General features: G+C 35.7%; 1 non-coding gene across 1 annotated transcript; it reads right to left on the bottom strand.

The window, feature by feature from the left end:
* Positions 1 to 3,784: 3,784 nt before the first annotated feature.
* TRNAM-CAU (transfer RNA methionine (anticodon CAU)) lies at positions 3,785 to 3,857 on the bottom strand. Its single transcript has one exon. It is a non-coding gene; the product is annotated as a tRNA-Met (tRNA).
* Between the last annotated feature and the right edge of the window lie 7,302 nt (positions 3,858 to 11,159).

The following is an 11,159-nucleotide window of genomic DNA, read 5'->3' as shown; positions in this document are numbered from 1 at the left end:
GACTGTTGGAACAACCATATAGGCGTTCCCAACCATAAAACAAAAAAACAACCACTTTTTGCTAATATTGTTTAGACTCTAAATACCCTATTCTAAGGCCTTTTGGTCCCATGGAGTCACTTGGTTTATAACCACACCAAAATGCTTGTGGGCTTTACATGTGCCTTTATTACAAAATATAGACCAACTTGTAAAATATGGACCAAACCTTTATTCCAACTTCCTAATCTACTTGAATCCTCGCTTTCATGGAGTGGCAAGGTGTCCGGCAACATGGATACTTGTTCCCCCCTGCCACATAGGTTAGGTGCCCTGCACCACCTTTCCTCTCTCTCATTCTGAACACTAGTCCACCAAGTGAGTGTTGTTCCTCTCAGTCTTTCTTTTGCTACTTTTACCTTCTTATCTGCCTCTATGTCTTCAAGATCAAAGTAGTTCTCAAGGGCCTCTATCCACCCTAGCACTTCTTCACTATCCATTTTACGTTGGTATATTGGCAAATCAATATGGTTCTTCCCACCATTACCTTGTATTGCCTTAATGATTCTCATAAATCTCCTTTCGTTAGGATCATCTGTTGTCTCATGCTCTTGCCTTGCATTACCAACCTCTTCTTCTTCATGGTTCTCTCCATGATTTCTTCCTCTAACCTCTTCTCCTCTAGGTTCTTGCCTTTCCTTTTCTAAGGATTCTATCCTTGCAATAAGCTTCAGCCTCTCTCTTCTCATCTGTCTTTCTTCCCTCACTCTAGATGCTTCAAGTTCTCTCCTCTCTCTTTTCTCTCTTCCCAACTCTTCTCTCAATTCTTCAAGTTCTCTAGCCATTTGATTTTTAGGAGGCATTTTCACAACAAGTTTTCTTCCTTCCCAAGGGCCAACTCACTGATTCTCTTTCTTTCCTCACCAAGAAATCTCTGGACACCACTTATGTACCTTTCAACTCTGGGACACACAAGGAGGAATTAGACACGCCAAGGCTTCAACAAAGGGACCAGCACACTAAGGATGACAAAGACTCCTATGATGACAAAACCTTCAACTTATCTACTCTCAAAAGATCTTGTTGATGCTCTAATACCATTTGATGCAGAGGATGGAGGATCTAACCACAAACTTGCAAATTCAAGCACAATATGGACCCAACCCCTATGTTTCATTGGTGTTCCCAAATGCACACAATGCCACCAAAGACTCCAAACTTGGATTTACATTCACCAAGTGTTCCCTCCACCTCTACACACCTTAAAAAACTTCAAACAACATGTTTCTAAGGTTTCCAAACCCACAAATCTTTAGTAGATACAAAAGAGACCAGTTTTGCCCTTTACTAGGCTATTCTCTTCTTTGGATCAGCAGACCTTGTTTTCTTAATTTTTCTCCCAAACTTTCAAAAACACCAAGAAAATAAACTATCTTTTTAGATACCCTTTTTTCATTTTTATAACATATCCAAAAATCAGATATCACTCCTTTGGAAAGATTGTACGAAACAAGGCAGTTTGTCTCAGAATTAGGCCTAATTAGACCACTTTTACAAAGCAAGTACCCTTAAAACTTCCAATATGACTTAATCCTTTTTCATAGTCTCTATTAATGATCTAAATCAAATGATTTTCAAGATTATAGGTCTTGGTCACACTCCTAAACACCCAAACTTCAAAACCCTCCTTAAAATGGCTTAAAAACCAGGACCTACTTGTTCAAACCCCAAAACTCAATTCTAGAACTTCTCCTTCAGCATTCACTATGAATTTACATATCTAAGATGATATTACCACTCATTACAATATCAGAAAGCACTTACAAAACAAAGGATTCTTCAAGTTGCTCTTGAAAACCAAGCACTTTCATTCAATTTTCTGAGACAGTCCATACAAATTTGACCCTCCAGGCTGTACAATCACAATTTATAAGTTTCAAGGGATTTTTAGTAACCCCCTCAACCACCTCCAATCAGTTTCATTTGTTAACTCTTCATAAAATTTAAATTATGGAGTTTCTCTCCAAAAAACACATAACTGTTACTATTCAAATTTCTAACTATTAAACTATGCTTTTAATGGGCTTATTAAAAATTTTGACTTTTCTAATGACAAGATATGATCATGAAAACCTACATGAACCTATCAAATGACTCATCTACCATGTGAAATCCTAAAATCCTATCTCATGCCCAATTACAACTTTTTTCCACATATGAGTCCAACATTATAACTTTGTATGCTTCCATGAGCCATAATTGGTGCAAGGATTGCCCAATTGACTTCAAGAGGTGCTCCATGACATCTATAGTGCCTTGGATCTTCAATGTTCCCATGATGACAATGGGATGCTGCTACATCACTTATCTTCATAAATAAATTCAAAACTAATTTATGTGATATTAACAACTACTATTTTGTATCTCATAGGAGACTCCTAGTGCACATGAGGTCCGACAGGATAGTTATGTATATTTGATGACGCGACCACTCACTCCTAAGGAGGAGCCTACAATAGTATGTTGTAGTTTTAATTCATGATTAAATATGTTAGAAATTTAGCATGCTATGAATTATAATGTTATAGTTTAAATTGTAGATTCATCTGACAAAGGTATTTGAACATATACAGCCCACAATCAGAGAGGTACCAGCATTGCCGAGGGCATACGAGAGGACTCCTGACCGGTGCAGAAGGTCGACGAGAGAGGTATTTATTATGAAATTTTGATAGTATTAATGTCCATTACGGAAAAGATCATTATGCATTTGAGTAATTCAATGTTAGATACGTAGAATCATATAAATTTAGTAGTCTAACTTTGGGTTTTCCTTTTTTGTTTATGTAGGAGGCATCCGATCCACCTAGTGCAGCAAAGAGGCTGCATTTTGATCATCCACCAGCACCCTAAGATAGTATAGTTTTTGTAGGATGCATCATGAGACATTTTGAGATGGCATATGCCACATTGTATACAGAAACATTGATATTATACACATTCTGATGGCATGATCAGCCATATTTTGTATATGGATCTATGTATTTTGATATATATTTGAGTACTTTGTCTATGGATACATGATCTTTGATATATATTTGTGTAAAATTTTGTCTATGGATACATGTATTTTGATATATATTTTTGTCATTTATGTGCACAATGATATACATATTAATTTAGTATCTAGTATTGTTCAATTTATCGTGGATCATATATCATGCCCTAAATTTTACTAGTAAAAACACAACAAATTTTTTTTTTTTTTTGTAGCTTATGAAGTCGCATAAGAAATTACATATTGTAAAACAAGGTTATCATTGAATAGGAGTTCAAGACTCATGTGGATAGTGTCATCCGGTTGTAACATTTTAGTCATAGGTGGTTTTCAAATAGATTGGATGATAGTCTAGTTCAAGTTAGCGTCACGAATCAAACAAGAAAGTTCAAGATACAACACTCATAAATTAGTGACGTAATTCATATCCTAACAAGCATCTAATACTAATATTCTATTAGGGTCTGTCGATTGTATCATATGGACTAGGTCGTGATTCTAGCATGTAAGGGAAGGGGATCAGAATTACTTATTATCCTCATTACCAATGTACACACATTCATTAATCATTACAATATATATTAATGTGACAATTACTATATGGTGTGGAAGTGTAGTATATCTTAATCGATTAAACACACGTATCTAGAGAATTTAGATTTAGTACTCATCACATACTGAATTGAATCGAGATAACCTTGCTGCGATTCTTTCATCTAAAAAATAGAGTGCAATAACTGTTTATTATGCATCCAGCAGGAATTGAACCCGCGACTTCCCAATTATGAGTTGGGTGCTTTTACCATTCAGCCATGGATGCTATGGTAAAGTTATTTCATTATAATCAATATGGTAACCAATTCAATTCTATTTCTCTTTTATAGAAATAACAAGAAACTTTTTTTTGACAAATTGTACAATAGTTGAATAACTTGCACTGACTACCTCTTTCTTATTATAAATAATTCAATTTAATAAGTAATACAATAGTTGAATAACTTGCACTGACTACCTCTTTCTTATTATAATTCAACTTATTGAGCATGCTTATTCAAATAAGAAAATGTGCACCTATCTACCACACTATATCGGATCTAACCATTGGAAATTAGAAAAGATATGCCCCAAAGGTAGCTTCAAAGTCTACATGATGGAGAAACGGCCACTTGCATTGATAGTATCCATCATTCAACACATTAGTTACACAACTTATGGAATAAACAATTTGTTTTATGTGCCAAACGTGTATCATGTGCTTGCATCCATATCTTACTGGTTACAGGTCCTCTCGAAGATTGGACTAATACTGAGTCATTTTCTCCCTCTTTACTCTATTTAGTCATCCTTTCGCATTCTATCAACATTGCTTCCTCACCAAACTAGCACTCACTACAGTTTCCTAAACACAAAAATTACTATTTCAATACATAAATTAAACTCACTCTAACAAAAGACAATTACTAACTATCTAGCTCATCAACTACTAACTAGTCTAGCTACATTGCCATGCTTTTACATTTACTATTTTAATTACTATAATTACTATACTATTACATTTACTTTTTACATTATTACATCTAATTATTCACCATAAGCTCACTTTCTCACTATCAATATTATTATTATCAAAGCATGTTAAGACTCAAAGTAGTTTCATAGTACGAATTAGTAAGCACATAAAATGAGGAACTCTTAGTAAGTCTAAGGGCCAATTCAAAGTACTTAACTCAATAATAATTCACGATCTGTATTTAAACACATCCTACTACACCATCGTATTGAGTGTGTCAATTTAAATTCGTTAGATGAATTGTTTATGCAAGGATTAGGTGCAAGCATATAAATAAGGTTTGTATATAACATAGCTTGTCATTCTGACATATATGTATTCATCATTTCATGCAACTAATGTAGTAAAATGTGGTGTACATGAATCATATTATCATTAATTATACATAGGGTACATGAGCTGACAAGCTACCTCTAATGACTTGCCTATTGACCCTTATTACATACTAGCTAACTAATGCTTTATTCCTACACTACATTTTCAAATTGGTATTTATATTCTATCGACTTTGATATTCTACTAATATCTTCAATCGAATCCACAACATTCATTATCTAACTAACATTCCCTCAAGCCAAATATAAAATTCACTTGACATTAAATCCAACATCTACACAGGTTTGTCATGCATTCAATTCTATCTAGTAACTCTTATCTATCAATGTGCTTTATTGACTAGATAAAACTAGATTTGAGTTATTATTTTAATCCATCATCCATCCTTATCCTTGATTTTCCAATCCCATCATTCTGACAACTTACTTCATATTAAACCTATTATATGTACATCCAACTATCCTAATTTACAGTCTTAACACTAATTTAATTAAACCCTCCGTACTTAACATCATGTTCAATTATATATGCATTCTCGTAAACTTATTTATTTCATTTAATTTATTTTCCTATATTGAGCTTTTCCATTACCATATGGTTTAATTGTTACATGTTCCTAAATGAGCCCCTTGATATAAACATTACCCTTAAACTAAGCTAAAATACACTAAGTGTCATTATCCTCTATTCAAGACTTGAAATGATTAAATAATTATCTGATAAAAATAAAAACAAATGTAAAGGGTGAATCTCCTATCTATCTTAAATCCTCATCATTCCCTAACTCTTACCAAGGCCACATTTCTTCCTACACGTGGTCCCCACAAGGTCCCACGTGGGTCATGTGCAGAATTTTGACTAATCCAAGCCTTAGGACGTCTTTTTCTCATTCCTCCAATCAACAATCCTAATGTGAACAAGTCATATTAAATGTCAACTTGACATTCTCCTATGTACAAATCCCTTGGGATTGCTATCCCACTCCCCCTTAATTTCAAGTCGACTACCTATGCTTGGGAACATGTGGCCACTACTGCAAGAAATTTCAAGTCGACTACCTATGCTTGGCAACACGTGACCGATGCTGCAAGGAGGGGACGACTAGTGCATAAGACAAGGATGTGACATAAACCCTTTCTCCTATGCACCCAAGTATATTAATGGGGATGAAACCCCTTTTCAAGGAGGCAAGCTCAAGGATAAAATTTTTGACATGACATGTCAGAATGAATGTCAAATTTAACAATATGCCTTGGGGAGTGGAGAAAACTTTTTGCATTATGATGGCTTAGGAAATGTTGGGGGCTACTCTAGAAGAGCGGTCAAGATCAATCTTGGCTTTTATTTTATTTTTGAGTTAAATATTTAAATTTTTCATATTCTCTAACATGCACACTAATATGCCTTTATTTATTTAATTACTAATTCATTATTTGAGTGTTGGATGTGACTTAGAGGTCACAAGATTGTAATGTGTACCATTCTGTCACTTAGGAAATATATTAGTCTAGGACACTCATTAGTCTCTATATGCTATTTTTATTTTTATTTTTATTGGATAGCAGTCTAGAATCTGGGAATATTCTTTAATATTTTATTGCTTTGTATTAAGGAAGGGATTTATTTGCCTTTACCATACATTTTCCAAAGAGGAAAATGCATGCCTACAGCAATGTATCTCATAGATTTTATTATGTCTTCTCTTACAACAAACTTCATTTTGTTATATCATGAAATTAATTTGATGATTTCCTTGCTTAGAATTGCATTAAGCTTGGTAATTAAAATCAATGTTATCCATGCATGTGATATGAACATAAAATTTTCCTTCCAAATTATTGAGTGCACAACAAGATTGTAAGCAATCTACTAAGTTTTAAATTTATAAAATCAATGGTATCACATAACATCTATGGATTGTTATTATCAACTAGTCATTTACAATACCACAAGGAGAAAACTTTCTTTCACATTTTCAAATGATAACAACGATGTCAAAGAAAATTTGTGGCTCATACCAATGCTTTCATAACAATATAAACTCCAAATGAAACATGCATATACAACCTTATCAATTATTTCCTCTACACGTACATTAGGTAACAATGATACAATCCCCTTCCATCACAATGGGGCAACATAAGGGACTTTTCAAAATCATAAGGAACATGAACATTGAAAGATATGGACAATGAGTACCATGAACATTTTCCAACATGATCATTGAGAACATGAACAAGCTGGTGAATCCTCCTTCACAAATGAAGGCACAATGTCAAGTTTTCTCATCCAACATCAATCTGCAATATGATCATTCCAAGCTATTTCCATTGCTCCCTTGGACACAAATATTATATGCAACACAACAAAATAACAAGGACCATGGGTGCTTTCCACCCAACCATAGGCCTCAAAGAGAACACCCCCACGCTAGGGAACAAGGCTCAAAATGGGATACACATACAATCTTTCAATGCATAAACATTACATTTCAAACTTGAACAATTTCCCTCCAAGGCTATTTCACAATGGCTTCACAGATGGAACCATAAACATAGGGTGAAGGTGTGTTCTAAAATGGAGACTTTCCATACCAAACCATATCTACAATAAAAAAATTTCATGCCTTCTCAGGGCTATCATAATTCAACAAATTTCACGCCCTCTCAGGGCTATCATAAATCAACAATTTAATGCCCTCTTGGGGCCTCCACATTTCCTCTTCCAAACCCACTACCATCAGTTGTAACTCCTCAAACTTCCTTTCTACACCATACTTTCCTTATCACCCCCAGCAAGATATGAAATGTTATGGCATACAATGGAGCCCATACTCCAAGGTTCTCAATACATTTTTCGAAGCCAACTTAAGCCCTTCACCCTAGACTTCTCTTCCCTTCCCACAAGGGTGAGTATAAGTCCCACGCCCATAACAATACTCAAGCACAAAACAAGAAAACAAAACCAAGTAGAAATAAAACAAGAAATTTTCAAGAGCACATCACATTTTCACAACACAATATCAACACCCATAACACAACAAGGAAATAGACAAAATCTAAACCTCATACTCACAATACTCCACACAATACAACAAGATGCACAATGGTGTCACACTAATCTACATGGAATGAACACCATTCAAGCACTCACATGAATGCTACTCCACAATGCAATGCAATGCATACTCCATTGATAAACTCCACACTTGCATATTTGCTTAACCATGCTAAAAGAAAGAAATGGAAAATAAGAAAGTTTGAGATACCAACCTTGGTCCAAGCTAGGGTAAGGATAGTTGTAGTAGACCTCCCCTAATCTCCCTCCAAAACCTAACTGTCTCTAAAATTAGAGAGTGGGAAAACACCCCACTAGTTTGGCCAAGACCCTCTAATAAAGCCTTCCCACTAACTTATTTTAGCAAAAAAACTAAGCCACTCCATCCTTACAAACTTGTCTCCTCTAACGGTTCATTGATAGCCCTCACGAGCTCTGAGTTATGACCCTCAAAGGATCGACCTCAAAATGCACGTAGAGCACCTTGGAGACTCCTCGGTACAGGGTGGCCGCAAATAATGGATGGTCTTCGTGGCCAGAACAAGGGTGTGACTAGGGTTCACCCACCCATCCGGAGCTAATGGCACTGACAATTCGATGCCAAGATCAGTTCTTTCAAAGTTACGCTGTGGTGCACCTATGAACTGAGGAACACTGTGAGTTTTGGCATCGAGCGAGATCGCTGTGCTGAATCCAAATGGAATGTGATCTCTCAAAAATGAGATAGTTTATTTTAGGCCTCAATATCACTATCTTGTAGCATTTGACAGTTCATTGATAGCCCTCACGAGCTCTGAGTTATGACCCTCGAAAGATTGACCTCAAAATGAACTTAGAGAACCTTGGGGACTCCTCGGTACAGGGTGGCTGCAAATGATGGATGGTCTTCATGATCGGAACAAGGGTGTGACTAGGGTTCACCTGCCCATCTGGAGCTAATGGCACTGATGATTTGATGCCAAGATCAGCGGTTTCAGAGTTATGCTATGGTGCACCTATGAACTAAGGCACACTACGAGTTTTGGCATCGAGCAAGATCATTGTGCTGAATCCAAACAGAATGTGATCTCTCAAAAATGAGATAGGTTATTTTAGGCCTCAACATCAGCCTCCTGTAGTGTTTGATAGTTTATCGATAGCTCTCATGAGCTCCGAGTTATGACCCTCAGAAGATCGACCTTAAAATGCACTTAGAGAACCTTGGAGACACCTCGGTACAGGGTAGCCACGAATGATAGAGGGTCTCCATGGTTGGAACAAGGGTGTCACTACGGTTCACCCACCCACTCGGAGCTAATGGCACTGACTTGTAGCCGTTAGGAGTTAGATTTTGAAAAGTTGTCAAGAAAGGTTGACCCCTTTGACTTGTATCATGAAAGGTTGCTTTGTGCCTTGCTTGATTGTTTGAAGACTACTCTATGTGTCACTATCTTTCTTGGAAAAAAAATTGCTTTTGAACATCAAGCTTGCAATATTATCAATTATTGTCAAACTTTTTCAACCAAGTCAAAACATCAAGTGCAAATATTTGTTTGCATTTTTTGCTAAGGGGAGTTTCATAAATTGACTTTGATTTTCTATGTCTCTAGTGCTTGAACATGCTTAAAATGGCTCTTTGGTCTTAGAGCTATTGGTATTTTCTAACTTCATGGTCTATGATATGCATAATAAGAATTTCTTTCACTAAATGGTTTCCTTGATGTATTGACTACACTTAAATTTGTTCACTTGTCATCTCTCTTTCTTTATCTACATTTCTATTTTGGATTTCTTTGTAGCTCTTGACTTGAGTCACTAGTGTTGTAACTTGCTTGGACAATTTGTTTGACAAGTCACTCATTCATTTCTACCTCTCTTTGACATGTGAACACTCTACCTCTCTAGTTTGGACATCAAGTTATCTTGTGTCACCTTATTAGCTTCCTCTAGTCTCCTTCATGCTTTATTATCTATCTACCACTATGGTATTCAAACCTTGTGCTACCAAACCTCAACCAAATCTAGATGATCATGATATCCTCCATGCCACTAAAGAGCTTCAAGATCTATATGTTCAATACAAAGAGCTAGAAGAGACAAATAATCTTTCTTACCTTCATCTCTCTAAGCACATGATAGAAATCAATTCTAAACTTGAGAAAATGTTAGAGGAGAATATTGCATTCTTAAATTAATCTCCCTTAAGAGCTTTACATACACACGGGTCATCTTCTTCAAGGTCTACATATTCTACGCCAAGACATCAAATATCTTCATCTTCTAGATCTAAAGACCTCTTTAGAGAACAAGAAAGTGATACCTCCTTTGAGCCTATGCCAAACTTTCATTATGGACCTATCTTTGACCAAGATAGTGATGAAGACATGGATGCATTCTATTCACTTGAGAAACAACAAAATTATCATGGAGAAATTTTTGAGAGAACTTTTACTCCATTGGAAGATTCTCATGATAACATCTTGCAAACACTTCTTGATAATGAATCCATCACATTACTAGACAACTCTAGACCTTATGAACCCAAAATCAAACCTCCATGGTGGAGAAATTATCATTATTTCCACTTCCATGGAAGAAAATTTCATAAAACTAAAGGTTCCATAGTGTTGAAACATAAAATCGAAGATCTCATTTATGATGGGATTGTTGATACCTCTAATGACTCATGTGTCACAAGATCATGCTGATGAACCTATGTCAAGTGATGATTTCCTTAACACCTTCACTTATTATAACACTAATGAACCTCCTAAAGTGTCAAATCTTTCAAAAATGCCTCCACCAAACAAAGAACCTAATTCTTTCCATATAGACCATGCGTACCCTCAAGGGCTACAACTAAAAGAAAATCAAGCTAACCTTCACTTGTCTGCAAACCTTTTCCATGCTACTAAGACTAAAGATCCTCAACATTCATGCAATACTATGATTACTATGCCCACTTTAGCTAATCCTGCATTATTGCTTTAAGATTCTATCATGCACACCTCACATTTTCCCTTGTCCTTAGAAGGTGCTCCATATCAAGATGACTCTCAAAAGGAAAAATATATAAATAAAGATCAAGATCAAACACCTTTTCATCTAATCCAAAATTTCACCTTTTTATATCCTATGTGTTACCCACCTCCTACATATGATGAGGATACCATTTCCACT

The sequence above is a fragment of the Cupressus sempervirens genome, chromosome 6 (assembly GCF_028749045.1).
Source record: "Cupressus sempervirens isolate cs-2001-9-10 chromosome 6, ASM2874904v1, whole genome shotgun sequence".
Classification (NCBI taxonomy): Eukaryota; Viridiplantae; Streptophyta; class Pinopsida; order Cupressales; family Cupressaceae; genus Cupressus; species Cupressus sempervirens.
The sequence above is the reverse complement of the archived record's forward strand: the minus strand, read 5'-3'. Positions and strand labels throughout refer to the sequence as shown.